The 16355-nt window shown below is 39.7% G+C and overlaps 2 long non-coding RNA genes across 2 annotated transcripts in view; one reads left to right on the top strand and one right to left on the bottom strand.

Annotated features, from left to right (window-relative positions):
* Window positions 1–16355, bottom strand: part of LOC311012040 — a 264577-nt gene that overhangs the window by 19988 nt on the left and 228234 nt on the right. The gene's annotated exons all lie outside the window — the stretch shown is intronic.
* Window positions 13265–14658, top strand: LOC311013062. Its single transcript, XR_014597104.1, has 3 exons — window positions 13265–13453; window positions 13859–13923; window positions 14437–14658. It is a non-coding gene; the product is annotated as an uncharacterized lncRNA (long non-coding RNA).

Genomic DNA, 16355 nt, shown 5'->3' with positions numbered 1-16355 from the left:
ACCAAACTATAACACAGTTCGGCAGCAGAATAAATATAAATTGGCAATGCAACGATGGCCATATGGGACAATGGGAGTCTTGCCCCAATGTACGTGGAATGGCAGAAAATAACCTTGTTGCAACAGCTGCCACTCTCTTTACCGGCTCTACATACACCGACATAGCCGACTGGGCTGGAGTTTTCAACCTGCAGTTGCCCCAGGAAACAACTTTCTACAATATACAGGCAAGTTACCTGCTCCCGGTGATTGAGGAAGCATACATACAACAGGAGAACATCATCAAAGCAAGATTGATTTGCCAAAATGAAGATGGTGAAGCGGTGCAGCTATGTGGTGATGGCAGAAGTGACAGCCCCGGACACTCCAGCAAATACAACACGTATTCTTTCATGGATGACTCCACGAAACAGATTGTGGCGTTTGAGCTGATGCAGGTAAGATTGTGAATTATTTTCACAAATCTATGGTCAATTCTCTAACTTGTTTTAGATGTCATCATCCATACATTTGTGCTATGTAGGTGTCCCAGGCCTCAAGTTCTGTCGCAATGGAACCACTGGCCTTCAAGAAAGGCCTGGAGAAGATCCTGAATGAGGGCATCGAGGTAAAAGTGATCACCACAGACCGGCATCCCTCCATAAGAAAAATTATGAGAGAAGAATATCCTCATATTATTCATCAGTTTGATCCGTGGCATGTAGCCAAAGGTAAGTCTACTGTTCGTTTATATCTCCATTATTGTCTGTTATTCTCTGTGTATTACCAGTGTTTCCCACAGGAAATTGTAGTGGGCTTTAGAATGTGTGCGGTGCACTCCCACTGATTTGATTACAACTTCATACCCATTTCTCTATAGCTAATTAGTCCTAAATTGGCACTGATAAAAAATATAAATTAATGCAAGACAGACGCAAACAATACTGAAACATCAGGATGTATCAGATATGGTTGAAATGGTGGGCCACTATAGTCTATACAATGAAAGGGAAAACAGTGGTATTACATTTACCACAGGAAATAAGTGCACACCCATTTTAATTATTTTCTGTCATTTTTCAGGATTAAAAAAAAAAACTGGTGGCGGCATCCAACAGGAAGGAGTGCAAAGATCTTGCTCCTTGGGTCAGGAGTGTCAGCAACCACATGTGGTGGAGCTGATGCACCTCCAAAGGAGATGCAAAGGTACCCAAGCATACAGACACAGCTCAAGTGAAATTCTAGTTAGTATACATCAAATGCTATAAGCAGATGTAATGCACAGCAATCCTTTACTCTTGAACATGGAAGACAACTGTATTGTATTCCAGATAGTTAAAATTGTGCCTCTGCTCTTATGTTTTCAGGAGCTGCTCAGACGATGGATGTCTCTCCAACACCACATCACTGGGGTCCATCACTGGGAAGACAATGGCACGGAATACAGATGTTTCCACAAAGACCTGTCAGCACAGGAACAAAGAAGTAAGAGGTGGCTAAAAGTGAATTCCCCTGCCTTCAACGCCCTGAAGTCCATGGTTATGGACACACGTCTCGTAAAAGACCTACAACAGATGACACTGTTCAAACATACAGGTATGTGTATCAAAGAGTTTGACATGCAAAATAGTGATATGGTTCAAGTCATGGTGTGTCTGTGAGAATAGGTTCTGGAAAACTATTTTGGGGGAATGTTACACCAGACAAGACGAGTACTACTATGTATTCCAGTCATGACACAGTGCTAAAGAACACACAATGCTCTTCATGCTCTTGTTTTTTTCCCACAGTAAAGCCTTTCTTTTGTTTTGTTTTATTTTTCAGGACAACTTGAGGTGTTCCACAATGCCCTTTTGAAGTATTGTCCGAAGCGACTTCATTTTCAATACCCGGCAGTGAAGGCACGCACTATGCTTGCTATCATGGACCACAATGAGAATCACTCCACAGATCGGGAACAGGCAACAACAGCAGCTGGTGGGTACTAAATGAGTCAAAATTACTGTAACAGTTTCCCCTGTACCCATAGATCTGTCTTCCATACATGAACATGATCTTCACATAACTGATGGCACAGACATGACTGACTAGATGCTTGAGAAACACATAGTCCAAACAAATGTGTAACAACATCATACATTTAAAAATGATAACCTTACTATATTTTGAGCATGTTTGTTTATACTGCTTTTTATTTCAGGCCTCCCAAGACACTGTTGTCTTCCAAAAGCAATCTAAGCATTGGATTTCTAGACCAATTTATGCGGCTACAACACAAAAGTTTAGAGATGACCTCATGGAACGAGTGCACCAAAGAAGACTTGACCCCTCAGTCAGATTCAAAGACACATCATCCCACATCGAAGTACCTCACCTGTCTGCCAACATCGCATCTCTACCAAAGCCCAGCAAAGAGGAGGTCATACAGTCACACACCTCAACATTTTTTTTTTTTCTTTTAAACACTTTATTTGTAATTTTCTGTTAACATATAAAACAATCATATTCTCTGTATTACAAATAACTATAACAAACAGTCCCGACAATAGACAGAGACATTTCAAACTCAAAATCAACGTGACAAACTAGTCATAGACAATAGACAGGCAAAGACAAGGAAAAAAAAAAAAAGAAAAAAAAAGAACAAAAAAACAAAAACAACAACAACAAGTGCACTTAATACTTCTTATTACAGAATTTGTTCAAGGGCAGATGTAATGATTCAGAGTTCCAGTTCCAGACCAGGTAAATTGTTCACATAAGTTATTAGAGAGTCCCAGGTTTTGTGGAATCTGTTGATGGAGCCGTTGAGGGTACATCTGATCTTTTCCAGTTTAAGGTTCTGCATAACGTCCCGAATCCAGTGGTGATGAGATGGAGGAGTAGCAGCCTTCCATTTGAATAAAATCAAGCGTCTAGCTAATAAGGAGGAAAAGGCAATGACCCTCTGTAAATGAGCAGGGGGAACAGATCCCGTTGGGTCAGAAAACAAACCAAAAACAGCAACCAACGGAGAAGGTGAGATGTGATAAGCATAAGCATTAGAAATTACTTCAAAAAAGGATGACCAGAAAGGGACAAGTTTTGGACAAGACCAGAACATATGATAAGAAGTAGCTGGGGTCTGTTTACATCTGTCACATAGTGGGTCTACATTCGGAAATATTCTTGCTAATTTAGCTTTTGAGAAGTGTAACCTATGCAAAACTTTAAACTGTATTAAAGCATGTCTAGAGCAGATGGAAGAAGAGTGGACCCTAGTAAGAGCCATATCCCATTCCTCGTTGGACATCTGAGCCCCCAAGTCATTTTCCCATTGTTCTCGTATAGGCAAGGCAAGGCAAGGCAACTTTATTTGTATAGCACATTTCATACACAAGGCAGACTCAAAGTGCTTCACATGATAAAACAAAGTGAGAAGAAAAAAAATAGAAGAATTAAAAGAAAATAATAAAAATTAAAAAATGCATTACAGAAAGAAAAGATAGATAGATAGATAGACTTTATTATTAGACTCAAGGTCCATTAAAAAACAAACAAACACACGAATTTACAAATTTAAAAGAGACAGTCATACCAGTGTTTCCACATGACTGACTGGTATCTCACAGCACTGAGTCCAGGATTGATCAACAGCATTAATACAATATTTTGTGTGTCATTCAGTCGAGAGATGAATTTGTACATCAATTTCCGCAACAGAGCATGAAAAGTATTTACACGCACTTGACAGAATAACTCACTTGCACTGCACCACCTGGGTTTTCCCATCAAAATTCGTAGGCAATCGTTATAGGCAACCTGAAGTTTGCGAATGCTTGCCTTTTTGAACTTAACCCACAAGGGGGCAGTGTAAAGGGGGGTACAGTATGCTCTGAAGAGACTAATTTTAACATCATTAGAACACCAGAAAAATTTACGTTTCAGCACCTGTAGAAGATACGATAATATAATATAATATTGTAATGTAGGTTATTGACACCATAATAATTATTTAATATTAATCGTAATAGAAATAAATAAATAAATCCAAATTTATCCTGAAAAAATCTTGAATTAAATGAATTAACCTACCTGCTGCAGAATCGTTTTTAGGAGAGGGACAGCTACTTTCCCCATCTCCACCTTTTGCACGGTAGATAACTGAAAAACAAGTTAGATTGTTATGTTAATTTCATATTGATTACTTAATAATACAAGAACTGTTAAACTGTATATCCTTTTGTAGCCAATACATGTATTTAATCCTTGTGCATCCGTAGTGACATTTCTGGCTTTTAACCGAAATGTTTCGATCATTTTGATCCTTAAATACATGGCATACATTTTGGTAAGGGTGTGTTTTTTTAACTCATGTTCTTGATTGAATCTCAGTTCCTATAATACGTTTACAATTAAATGTGTGGCCAGAAATAGAACTTTTAGAGCAGTTTTTGGAAGGTGACATTTGTGTCCTCTAATGCCTGCCACACACATAAAGATTTTAGACACCCCACACATGAAGATAAAAAATCTGTGATTTAACAGTTTTGATCGTATTGTGTGTGGTGTCCTGCAATATTCCAAACACAGCACACCACACACATAAAGATTTGTCTTCTGACGCACTAGAATCTTGTCCCTCAAGCAAGAAATCTCGCGTGAACAAACGTGATCAAACGTGATCTGACGTAGTACTCTGACTGACCTGTGGGGGCAGTCACACCAAAAATAGTCATTGAACTAACTACAAGAAGAAGTGAAGAAGAGCGAGTGTAAACCGGTGTAAACTAATGGAGGACCAGCTGGATACCGACTGCATGATGGTGGTTTTGGGATTAATCCTAACTGAAAAATCCCAAAGCAAAAGAAAGAAGAGACTTTGGAGAAAATCTTGGAGACGGCGTGACCATGGACTTTATATGCTACTGCGTGAGCTGGAGGTGAGTTACTTTCAAATGTAAGGTCCTAATTGATATACAGACGGTTACTAAAAGACAGACAGACAAGCAAAACACTAGACACATGGATGTATTATAGATCCATGTATATGCAGCACAATTTGTCTACACACAAGTAAAATTATTGTAATAATAATAATAATAATAATAGGATTTTGTGTAGTCGTCATGGGGGGAACGCCGACCGTTATATTCATTCATTTCGTTTGTTTCAATTATAGTAAAGGAATAAGATGAATAAGAATAGGTTGCTTATAATTACGCCCTTCGTATCTTGCTGAAGTATCCACGGTGGGAAAGTGCAAGCCATTTATTTGTGTCCTGTAATGTCCCCACATTCAATGCGTTGCTATGAAATGTATATATTTTATATATATATATATATATATATATATTGTGTATGGTTATTAATTGTAAGCTGTTTGTTTGTACTATGTTGACAGATGACTGACAGAGCAGGTTTCAGGGACCTGCTTCGAATGAATGCAGAGGAATTTGAGTACATTCTCAATAAAGTGGCCCCCATGATCACCAAGCAAGACACCAGATGGAGATTAGCCATCACTGCCAAGGAGAGACTGGCTTTAACACTCCGATACTTAGCAACAGGTTTGTAACTTGGGCATGAAGCTGTTGTGTAGGCTTACGTTTACTGTTACTTAAAGAAAGTCAATGTTATAATATTTTCTGTCTTTCTTTCTTTCCCTTTAGGAGAATCGTTTGTGTCTCTGAGTTACCAGTTCAGGGTTGGTGAGTCCACTATCTCCATGATTGTGATCGAAACATGTGAAGCCCTGCACCAGACACTAAAAGATGAATATCTGAAGGTAAGCCTGTTTATCTATATATGTATGTGTTGTATCTGTAGTCGTTAACTGTTATATTTATACTAGTGCATTACAATCACGGTATCTAACTGAGAATGTGTTACGTTTTTTTTAATTAAAAGGACTACTGCAATTATTAATATTACTATTGTTAGACCTACTACTACTGCTACCTATGATACTGCTACTACTAGTTACTGTTGATATCTTGGCACTCATGCAAATAAAACTTGTTATTTCAGACACCCACTACAGAACAGGAGTGGTTGGACATCGCCAAAGACTTCCATCATAAGTGGCAATTTAACCACTGCCTTGGTGCAATAGATGGAAAACACATCAACATATTGCCCCCAGCTCACAGTGGAAGCACCTTCAGAAATTACAAATGACGATTCTCTGTACAGATGATGGCTGTCGTCGATGCCAGATACAGGTTCAGCTACATCAGCGTGGGAGCACAGGGCAGAGCATCAGATGCAGGAGTGTTTGCAGAGTCTGATTTCAAGCAAGCACTTGACAGCGGTCTCCTCAACCTTCCTGCAGCAGCTCTGCTCCCGGGCTCTGACATGCAAATCCCTTATATGTTTGTTGGAGATGATGCCTACCCTCTGCGCCTTGACTTGATGAAACCATATTCATTCCGCAACATGGAACATCAACAGAGAGTCTTCAACTACAGACTTTCCCGTGCACGCAGAGTTGTTGAAAATGGGTTTGGAATATGGGCTAACAGGTGGAGAGTGTTCCTCAACAATATAATGCGTAACCCTGACAAGGTGCAGAAGATGGTTTTTGCTACTGTGTGTCTCCCTTGAGAGAGCAGCAGCAGCAGCAGCAGCAGAGAGCGCGCTGAGACAAAAACAAGATAACTTATTCTTGTTCTTAAAATAAAAGTGTGAAAATGGCACCGCCGAAGAAAAATCACGCTGAAACTGACTCTAAATTGGACTTATTGACCGAAAGCCTGGAGGCAATGAAGGGAAGCCTGGAGGCAATGAATGATAAGATGGTGAAGAATGACAAGAGGGCTGAAGACAAGAGGATTGAAGCTGAAGAACGGCTGATGGCGGAGCTGAAAGACATGAAGAAAAAGATGGAACCTCTCCAAAAGTTGATGGCTGAAGTCAAACAACTCCGGGATGAGGTTGCGGATAAAGACGAGTTGATAAAGGAGCTGGGGAACAGAGTGGAGGAGCTGGACCAACAGGGAAAACTGAATGAAGTGATTGTGACTGGCCTCAAAATCAAGCCTCCAAACTACGCAAGGGCGGTTGCGGCTGCAACCCCTGAGCCGGATGAATCTGAGATTAAATCTGTGGAGATGCAGGTGGCCGCGTTCCTGACTGGCAAAGATATCGAGGTGAACTTCAACAACGTTGAAGTATGTCACCTCTTACCCCGAAGGAAAGAGTCTGCAACTCGAGCTGTTGTGCTGAGATTCACCAACAGAAAATTCAAGACTGCACTGCTGAGGCAGGGCAGGAAGCTAAAAGGCTCGGACGTCTACATCAACGAGAACCTCACCAAAAAGAACGCAGACATCGCCAGAAGAGCTCGTCAACTGAGGAAGGATGGCAAGATACAACACACCTGGACGGCAAACTGCAGAATCTACATCAAAACAAAGGGAGCAACAGCAGAAGAAGTCAAAGTAATCCAGATCAGGAGTAAGGATGAGCTGGAGGAATACGATAACTAAAGTATGGCTCACAAACACTCCCAAACTACAACACAGCAAAGTTCAACGTTTCTTACACGGACTGAAAGATTGATGGGAATATCTGAAAGGATTGCTGAGCAGGGAAGTGTGGAATTTACTTCAAATCAAAATGTGGATTATACCTTATCGGATACCTTATCTGACCCAAATGACGGAATTGACCCGGACAACCACTTCTATTCCAACAGAACTGGGAAATGTCAGTACTACACTGAAGTTCAATACAATGATAGCACTGAGATGGATGGGAAACTGTCTCTAATCCACTTTAACAGCAGGAGTCTATACACCAACTTTGTCCACATCAAGGAATATCTAAATCACTTCAAAAACCCTTTCACCATCATCGCGGTGTCAGAAACATGGATTAATGAAGACAAAGGCACAGATTTTTTCCTGGATGGATATAATCTTGTATGTATTAACAGGAGGAACAAACGTGGAGGTGGAGTAGCCTTATTCATTGACAGTAACACCAAGTATGAGACAGTACAAAATATGTCTAAAGCTGTGGATCATTTGCTGGAATGTGTGACAATTGAAATCTGTGTAACGAGAGGTAAAAATATAGTTATAAGCTGTGTGTACAGAGCACCTGACTCGAAAATAGTAGACTTCAATGAATGTGTGGGTGAGATATTTTCTGAAACAAGCCAGAAGAGAGTTTTCATCTGTGGTGACTTTAATATCGACTTAATCAACCCAAAACAAAACACGGAAATCGATGAGTTCACTAACATGATGTATACGATGGGCTTACAACCTCTCATCACACGCCCTAGCAGGATCACTACACACAGTGCTACTCTGATTGATAATATCTTTACTAACGTTACTGACACAACAAGTGGACTCATGATAAATGATATAAGTGACCATCTACCTATCTTTGCTATATATGACTGCAAATTTACTGTGGGCCAACCTCCGAACAAAAACACATACATAAGGGTCAGAACTGAAGAAGGAATGAATGCGCTGAAAGACGAGCTACTGAGACAAAACTGGAATAATGTTTACAATGAAACAGATGTGAATGATGCATATGATTCCTTTTTGCAAATATTTAAAACACTGTACGACAGACACTGTCCTGTGAAAAGGAGTCATCCGAAACGGAAGAAGGAACAGAAACCTTGGCTTACGAAACCTTTGATAAATGCCTGCAGGAAAAAAAATACTCTGTACAGACAGTTCATTAAATCTAGGACGGCTCAGTCAGAAGTGAGATACAAACGGTATAGAAACAAGTTAAACACTATCCTAAATGAACGCAAGAAAGAATATTACAGCAATTTACTTGCAGAAAACATGGAGTACACAAAAAAATTATGGGATATTTTAAACAATGTGACTAATAATAAAAGTAAAAAACCAAACTACCCTCCCTACTTCAAGATAAACAGCACACAGGAGGATAACCCGGAGGTCATTGCAAATAGTTTCAACCATTTCTTTGTAAACATCGGGCCGGAACTAGCGAATAACATCCCTGATTCATCCTTGCCTTGGAGTCATTTTGATAAGGATGGAGACAGAAATCCTAGCTCAATGTTGCTCACATCAGTGAAGGACACAGAGATAAGACACCTGGTCAAATTATTCGTTGCCAAAACCTCTACTGACGCTGACGACTTAGACATGAGATTAATCAAGGAGGTATTAGACGGAATCATTTCACCCCTGACCTACATTTTCAATCTGTCATTTCAAACTGGGACTTTTCCTAATAAAATGAAAGTTGCCAAGGTTGTGCCACTGTTTAAGAACGGTGACACACACGAGTTTACAAATTACAGACCAATATCTATACTGCCACAATTGTCAAAAATCCTAGAGAAGCTATTCAACAATAGGCTCGATAACTTCATCAACAAACATAAACTGTTATATGACAGCCAGTATGGCTTCAGAAGGAACCATTCGACTGCTCAAGCTTTAGCAGAGTCTGTGGAAATCATCACTGACGCTATTGACCAAAAACAATATTCCATAGGAATTTTCATAGACCTGAAAAAAGCATTTGACACTGTTGACCATGATATTTTAATGGCTAAACTGGAGAGATATGGCCTTAGGGGTGTAACATTACAGTGGGTCAAGAGTTATCTACACAAGAGATCCCAATATGTTAAAATTGGAGATAACACATCAATGAACTTGGACATAGTCTGTGGGGTCCCTCAGGGTTCAGTTCTGGGTCCAAAGCTGTTTATCTTATACATAAATGATATATGTAAAGTGTCAGATACATTGAAATTAATAGTATTCGCGGACGACACAAATATTTTTTGCTCGGGAAGTGACTTGAACCAACTGGTGGGAACAGTAAATCAGGAAATGGCCAAACTTCAAGTGTGGTTTAATACAAATAAATTATCTCTAAATCTCGGTAAAACTAAATACATGCTATACGGTAAGAGAGGCAGCAATAACAATCCCAACATTCATGTAAACGGAGTTAATATTGAGAGGGTCCGTGAAAATAAAGTTCTGGGAGTGATTATCGATGACATGTTAAGTTGGAAGCCACACATAGCACAACTAAAAAGGAAGCTGGCTAGGAGTGTGTCTATACTTTGGAAAGTACAAAAAATCCTAAATCAAAAAGCACTTCATCTGTTATACTGCACACTAGTCTCTCCGCACCTGCAATACTGTGCAGAGGTGTGGGGACACACATATAAAGGCTCCACACAGCCCTTGTTAATTCTCCAAAAAAGAGCCTTGAGAATCTTACACTATGCCAACTACAGGGCACACACCAACCACTTATTTATCGAATCTAAAATACTCAAACTATATGATTTAATAAACTATCGCACAGCACAAATGATGTACAAAGCTTATAACAGAACTCTCCCTCAGAACCTACAAAATCTCTTCATACACAGAGAGAGACACAATCTTAGAGGGAACATGATTTTCAGGCAAAGGAAGGTACGAACTACGTTAAAATCATTTTCCTTATCGGTCACAGGGGTTAGACAATGGAATGTGTTAGAAGAAGAAGTCAAAAAAACATCAACACTAAGTGGCTTTAAGAAGAAGTATGTATATTTAACCGTTGACCGGTATAGTTTACTGCATGAGAGTTGATAAGTGTCTGAGACACGAATCAGTAGACATGTGTTGTGACGGGATGGGAGCATAACAAATAACAAATGAACATTCTGTACCCAAACAATAAGTTGGACCGAAGAAACTGTATGGTGTGATGTCAGTTGTACGTGGTAGGGAGTATCAACAATGTGTAGATAAATGAGGTATGAATACCAAGCGCAACTGTTACTACTACAATTCACGATGGAGTTACTGAGCTGGTCACTGAATGCTATCGACAGAGTGTTCTCAACACGGCGTGCGGGTTCTGGTGAACCTGCGTGCCCGGATGGGACCTTCATGTCCGACTACATCATGGATGGTTGGGGAAAGTGGAGAGTCATCTGCCTTGCCACTCTGGATGTGGAAGACGTCGAGGACGTGTACTTGTTCGCGTTCATGACAACTGGAATGATCGCCTTGGGATGTGGAATCTTCATGCTACATCGGAAACTGAGAAAGATCGCCACGGAGGTGACCGGCGTGAGGGTGGACAACGCCACCACTCGGTCTACTGTGGTCGGGATGGGCTCTGACATCTCTGCAGTTCGTGACTCCACGGCACTGGTGCGAGTTGAAGTGGCCACTAACCGGGAAGAAATAGTGACCAATCGGTCAGCCATGGTCGGGATGCGCGCTGACCTCTCAGCACTTCGCGAGTTCCCGTCACGGAAGCGAGCTGAAGTTGCCAATAACCGGGAGGAAATGGCTAAGTCAAGGGCAGCGAAAGCTGCAGAGTACAGTGAGGATTCATAAAAAAAAATAAATAAATAAAAAGGGGGGGGCTCCCTCACCATCTCTCACCATCTCCAAAACTAGTACCTACACTGGACTTTATTTTTTATCTTTATTTTTACTTTTCTATTTTTAATTTTCTATTTTTAATTTTTACTTCTCTTTTCCCTCGGACCTTGTCTACATGTTGAGACTGTTGCTCTATTGTGATGAACAATATGGACATGTGTGCAGACACACACGTAATCTGTATGCACTGGACTTCAGCTCTCTGTACCACCTACTGCTGTAACATGTTATGTCAAATGTCACTAGGAAAAGGAAAAGTTATGTCAAATGAAAAATGCAATGAAAAGAAAAGATTCTGATTCTGATTCTATCCTGTGTGTAATGGGGGCGGGACTAGATAAGCCTTGGCTTCTCCCGCTTTCCCTTTCGGCCATGTGTATTTTTTTTGTTACTATGTGAAAATGATGTGTGATGATGATTTAACTGACATGCCCGAAATAAACAATAAACAAACAAACAATTACTTGCGTCAGGTGAGGTCTGACCCATACACACCTGCAGGGCTGGCTGACACAGAGGACGAAAACCACAGGCTTGGGGAGAGTACCTGGCGAGGAGATGGCCTGGGAGCCATGCTCCCTCTTCAACCTGGAAGATGTGGCAACAGCTCCATGGCTGCCAAAGCAGTCAGAGACAATATGAAAAGTTACTTTGTTACGCCAGCAGGCAAGGTTCCCTGGCAGGACAACTACATTTAGAGTTTTTTAAACTGTTTGTTTATGTACTGATTTATTTTGAAAATACAAATGGTGTAGCTATGATTCATTTGCTTTGTGCTTCGTTTAAGTACCTTATTTATTTATTTATTTTTGTTACAATAAATGGGAACATCACCCAAAAGAGATCAACTTTGCACATAGCTAATTTTACTCCTCAAGCCACCATCAGGTAACTAATCAAAGTTTCTTTTTTGGTAGTCACCACAAATGGACTCATATAGTATCTTTGCATTAAAAATGTACATGTAGTTTATTTTCAATAGGTACAAACATTGCAGAATAACAAATATAAGCTATAGGACAATCATTAAAATACAACAAAAAGAAATACATTAAACATCATACATATGTAACCCAGGTTAAAAATGTGTATTAAAAGTATTTTATTGTGTATTAAAAACAGACATAATTGAGTTAAAAGCAGTAAATTAGTTCATTATATTTCTAAAACCAAGATGTTCGAACTAAAAACAGTGAAATTCATAGTGGATAAATCAATTAATTAAATGTAATGTTTTGTTATTGATTAAAATACCGATATTTAGTTAAAAGGAAGAACAGAACTGTAATAAAAAAGTTAAGTGGAGTTAGTTTGGAAGAGCTGGTCGGAAGTAGAGTCCTTAAGAGAGAGAGTGGCGCCACCTACGTTTACTGCAATGGTTAATTTTTTTCACAGCAATGGCGGAGCATGGAGACCCTCAAAAGTTCCCGGCTAACTTCCGCCCAACGTAATTCTTATGGAGCACACGGTCGGAGCAACACTTGATCAAGGTAAAATGTTTAAAGAATGACATTTTCACATCAGTAGTTCATTGGAATTAAATTGACATGAGTAATTAGCTATATTAAATATGTTGGCAGATTGTCCCCGTCTAGATTAGAAGATTAGAGAATATTAACGGATAAAAGTTTAAGCTAGCACGCTGGATAACGATAGCAACACATGCAACAGGCGGACGCATGTAAATTCTGTTCACTAAATATAACTTAATCGAACACTGTCAATTTATACCAATAGCCAGCTTAATGTGCAGGGAGTGTGATTGTAGATAAACATCAATTTAATATAATTGAGGCTATATATATATAGGTTTGAGTGCGGGGTGAAAAAGTTCACATTTGAATATTACATTTTCCTTCTTTAATTTTCTCAGTGCTGCCCTGGTTTTTTTAATTAGATTTTCTTGTCGTTTCAATTGTTTTAGGAGCTGTGATTCTGTCAGCGGTGGCGTCCTGCTCTGCATGGCTGATGTGTGCTCTCCCTGTCTCTCCTCATCTGCCATGTCCTCTCTTTCCTCTATCTCACTTTCCCTTCTCTCACTCTGCTCATCCTTTCTTTCCTCAGTCTTGGAATCTGGTGTAAGTAGAAGCCATTTAACTGTGTATTTTCAAATATTGAATTGTGAATGTATAATTTGAGTCAAACCTTCGTGCAAAAGCATAATTACGGCGAAAGTGTTGCGTGTGTTTTAAAAATAGCGATTTGATGCTAGTGTGAAAGTGTCTGTAGCACTCCCATTGAAAATGAGTTTGAACCAAAAACGAAAATACGGTAAATCTTAAAAGGGCCTCTTTCATCGTAATTATGCTTTTACACAAAGGTTTGACTCGTGTACATTCACAAAAAAGCCTAGGTTGCATTTAGCGAGAGTTTCACTTTAAATAAGAAATATTGGTATATTTATCAAGATTTGATATACATTTTACCTGTGTCACTTAAAATACAGTAGCTGTGATCTGCAGCTAAGAACCCTGTCTTTGCAGGTGAAGGGGGGCATCGTGGAGTAGGGGCCCTCCTCTTTCTGACTACTGGCCGATGCACAAAGATGGTGGGTATCGCATCTTCTCTCAGCCTAGTCTTGCCCTTGCTGGTCTTCAAAAACTGGTCAGCCTCAAAATGTGCCTGCAGAGTGACTTCACCTTAGTTCTCACACTCAACAACTCACTTGTATCCGGCACTATGAACATGTCTAGCATATATCCCATAGTGGTTGAATACACACTATCAGATGGCACATTACACTTTGTAGATATGTTTCAAATCTTTGCACACATAAAACACATCCAGTTCCTGAGGCAACTTGACAAAATGTGTAACACATCAGTGGCTGATTATACTTAATTAACCATGAGCAGGAAAAGCTGTTGATTAGAAAATGTGAATCTCTATAACTGAAAGTGATTGGGTTGTTGTATGAGGTCCCTCTGCCTTGCATTTCCTGCACTAGACTGCACCCTCCCAGGTTGCAGGAGGAAGGCAGAGTGCAGACACAGAAAAAGAGAGAATTTGAAGTGGGACTTCTTTTAGGAGCTAAAATATTTTTTGTTGTCTCTGTGCTCAGCTCTACCCTTGTCCAGCACTGTCCTGAAGCACCTTCAGCTGTTCTTGGGTTGCCCGATGTTCACCTTCTTGGTTTGGGTCTTGTTTCCAAGATGGCCTTCAAGTGTTTTTTCCTGTCATTTTCTTTTTCTTCCCCGTTATATTTACAACGTAACTTCCCTTGGTTTTTGCATTGTTTTTCCTGTTCTCTGTTCTGTTTTTAATTAAAAACATCTTAAACTTCCCAGTGGTGTGGTATTTGAAAGTGTGCGAAAGTGCAAATGCATTGTTTGAATATGATTACCTCGCATATTTTTTTGTTAGTAGTGTCTTTGTAGGTGGTTAAATGGCTCCTTCCAACTTTAACCACCCATGCTTTTCGCCTGTCCCTGTCTTTAGGGAAGCCATACATGCGGACACCCCTCTCAGAGCGATTGGAGCATCCCCACGCAGCACAGCACACCATCGTGAAGACTGTCAAGGACTACATAGTGAAAAGGACACAAACAGCTTAACATGCTGATCTGTTTCACTTCTTTACATACTGTTTTAAGGAATTTATTGTGGTATTAAGTGCTTTTGGGAAAAACAAGACTGTGATTTATTGTGCTACTGATTTATTGTGCATCACTGAGTAGAGTAAGTTTGAGATGAGGAAGAATAGTTAACACATAGTGATAGAAATAGTGATTTATAGTGAATTCAAATCAAAGTGTAATTTATTTGCCATGGATTTCATATTAGAATACAGTTATCATAATGTTGTTACGAGTCCAGACCTAATGTGCAGTCAATGGGCAAATCTTTCCAAATCTTTGTTAGTCACCTTTCTCCTCACTCAAATCTGAAAGTTAAGAAAAAGAGAAAATATTACGACTTTTCAACGACTGTACAGTAAAGTTAAGTTGATAAACTTAACGGAGTTCAAATCAATTAACACAAGAATATACATGTTGCAACGCAAAGCATTTATTGACCATTATTTACCGATCGTCGTGGTTTTCCTAGTGTTTTTCAATTGCCCGCCAAGCACTTCCGGGAACTTTTGGAGGCTACATGGACCACGTGATCGGCCGGCGTTTTGAACTTCCGTTGTCGCCACTCTCTCTCTTAAGGACTCTAGTCGGAAGACGATCTTTTCATCCAATCGGAGGAGAAGCTCCCTCCCACTGACCCGATCGGAGCAGGTTCACTTCCTCTTGAAGCTGCTAGGAGGAGAGCAAGCCACATTGAGCACGAGCCGACACGAGTCACGAAAAACACACTTCAGGACGGTGAAACAATAAAAAACACGGATAAAACACAGAGAAAACTGTTGAAGATCCCCCGGACGACCAGGACCTGCGTGAGTGCAGTTGGAGGAGCAGCTCGGGAGGAGAAAAGCATCGGTGAGCAACCGATTCGAAATGCTAAATGCTAAATCGCTAATGCTAATAGCGGAACGAGCTAACTGTTAGCATACGAGCTAATGTCGGAGCGCTAGCTCCCTGTGCTAATTAGCTTCAGTGCAGATACACTAGATACATTCATGCTGAAGCATTTATCCGATATTTTAAAGGTTGCATATGTGACGTTTATTTTCTCTTTTGTTTACTGTTTATATGCACACTGAACTGTATTTTGGGTGTGCTTAGCACTTTATTTCTAAGCACATTTAGCCACAAGTTAAAAACTGTGCACATTATATATTTTATTTTCTTAAAGGCTAATGATATTTGTGTGAATATTACCATGTAAAGAGCACAGAATATTTTGATACTGGGTTTTTGAAAGGTTATTTCAATAATATGAGTAACATAATATGATGAATGACACAATTTGATTATTTGAATGTTGTTTATTTTATTACTGATAATTGTGATGTCATATTACAACAGTAATTCAGTAAAAATAATTATTCTCTATTGAAGTAGAGTTTGTGTAGATTTAACATGATTTATT

This window comes from Eutrigla gurnardus (genome assembly GCF_963514095.1).
Source record: "Eutrigla gurnardus genome assembly, chromosome: 4".
In the NCBI taxonomy this organism is placed as follows: Eukaryota; Metazoa; Chordata; class Actinopteri; order Perciformes; family Triglidae; genus Eutrigla; species Eutrigla gurnardus.
This window is presented reverse-complemented; position numbering and strand designations above follow the sequence as displayed.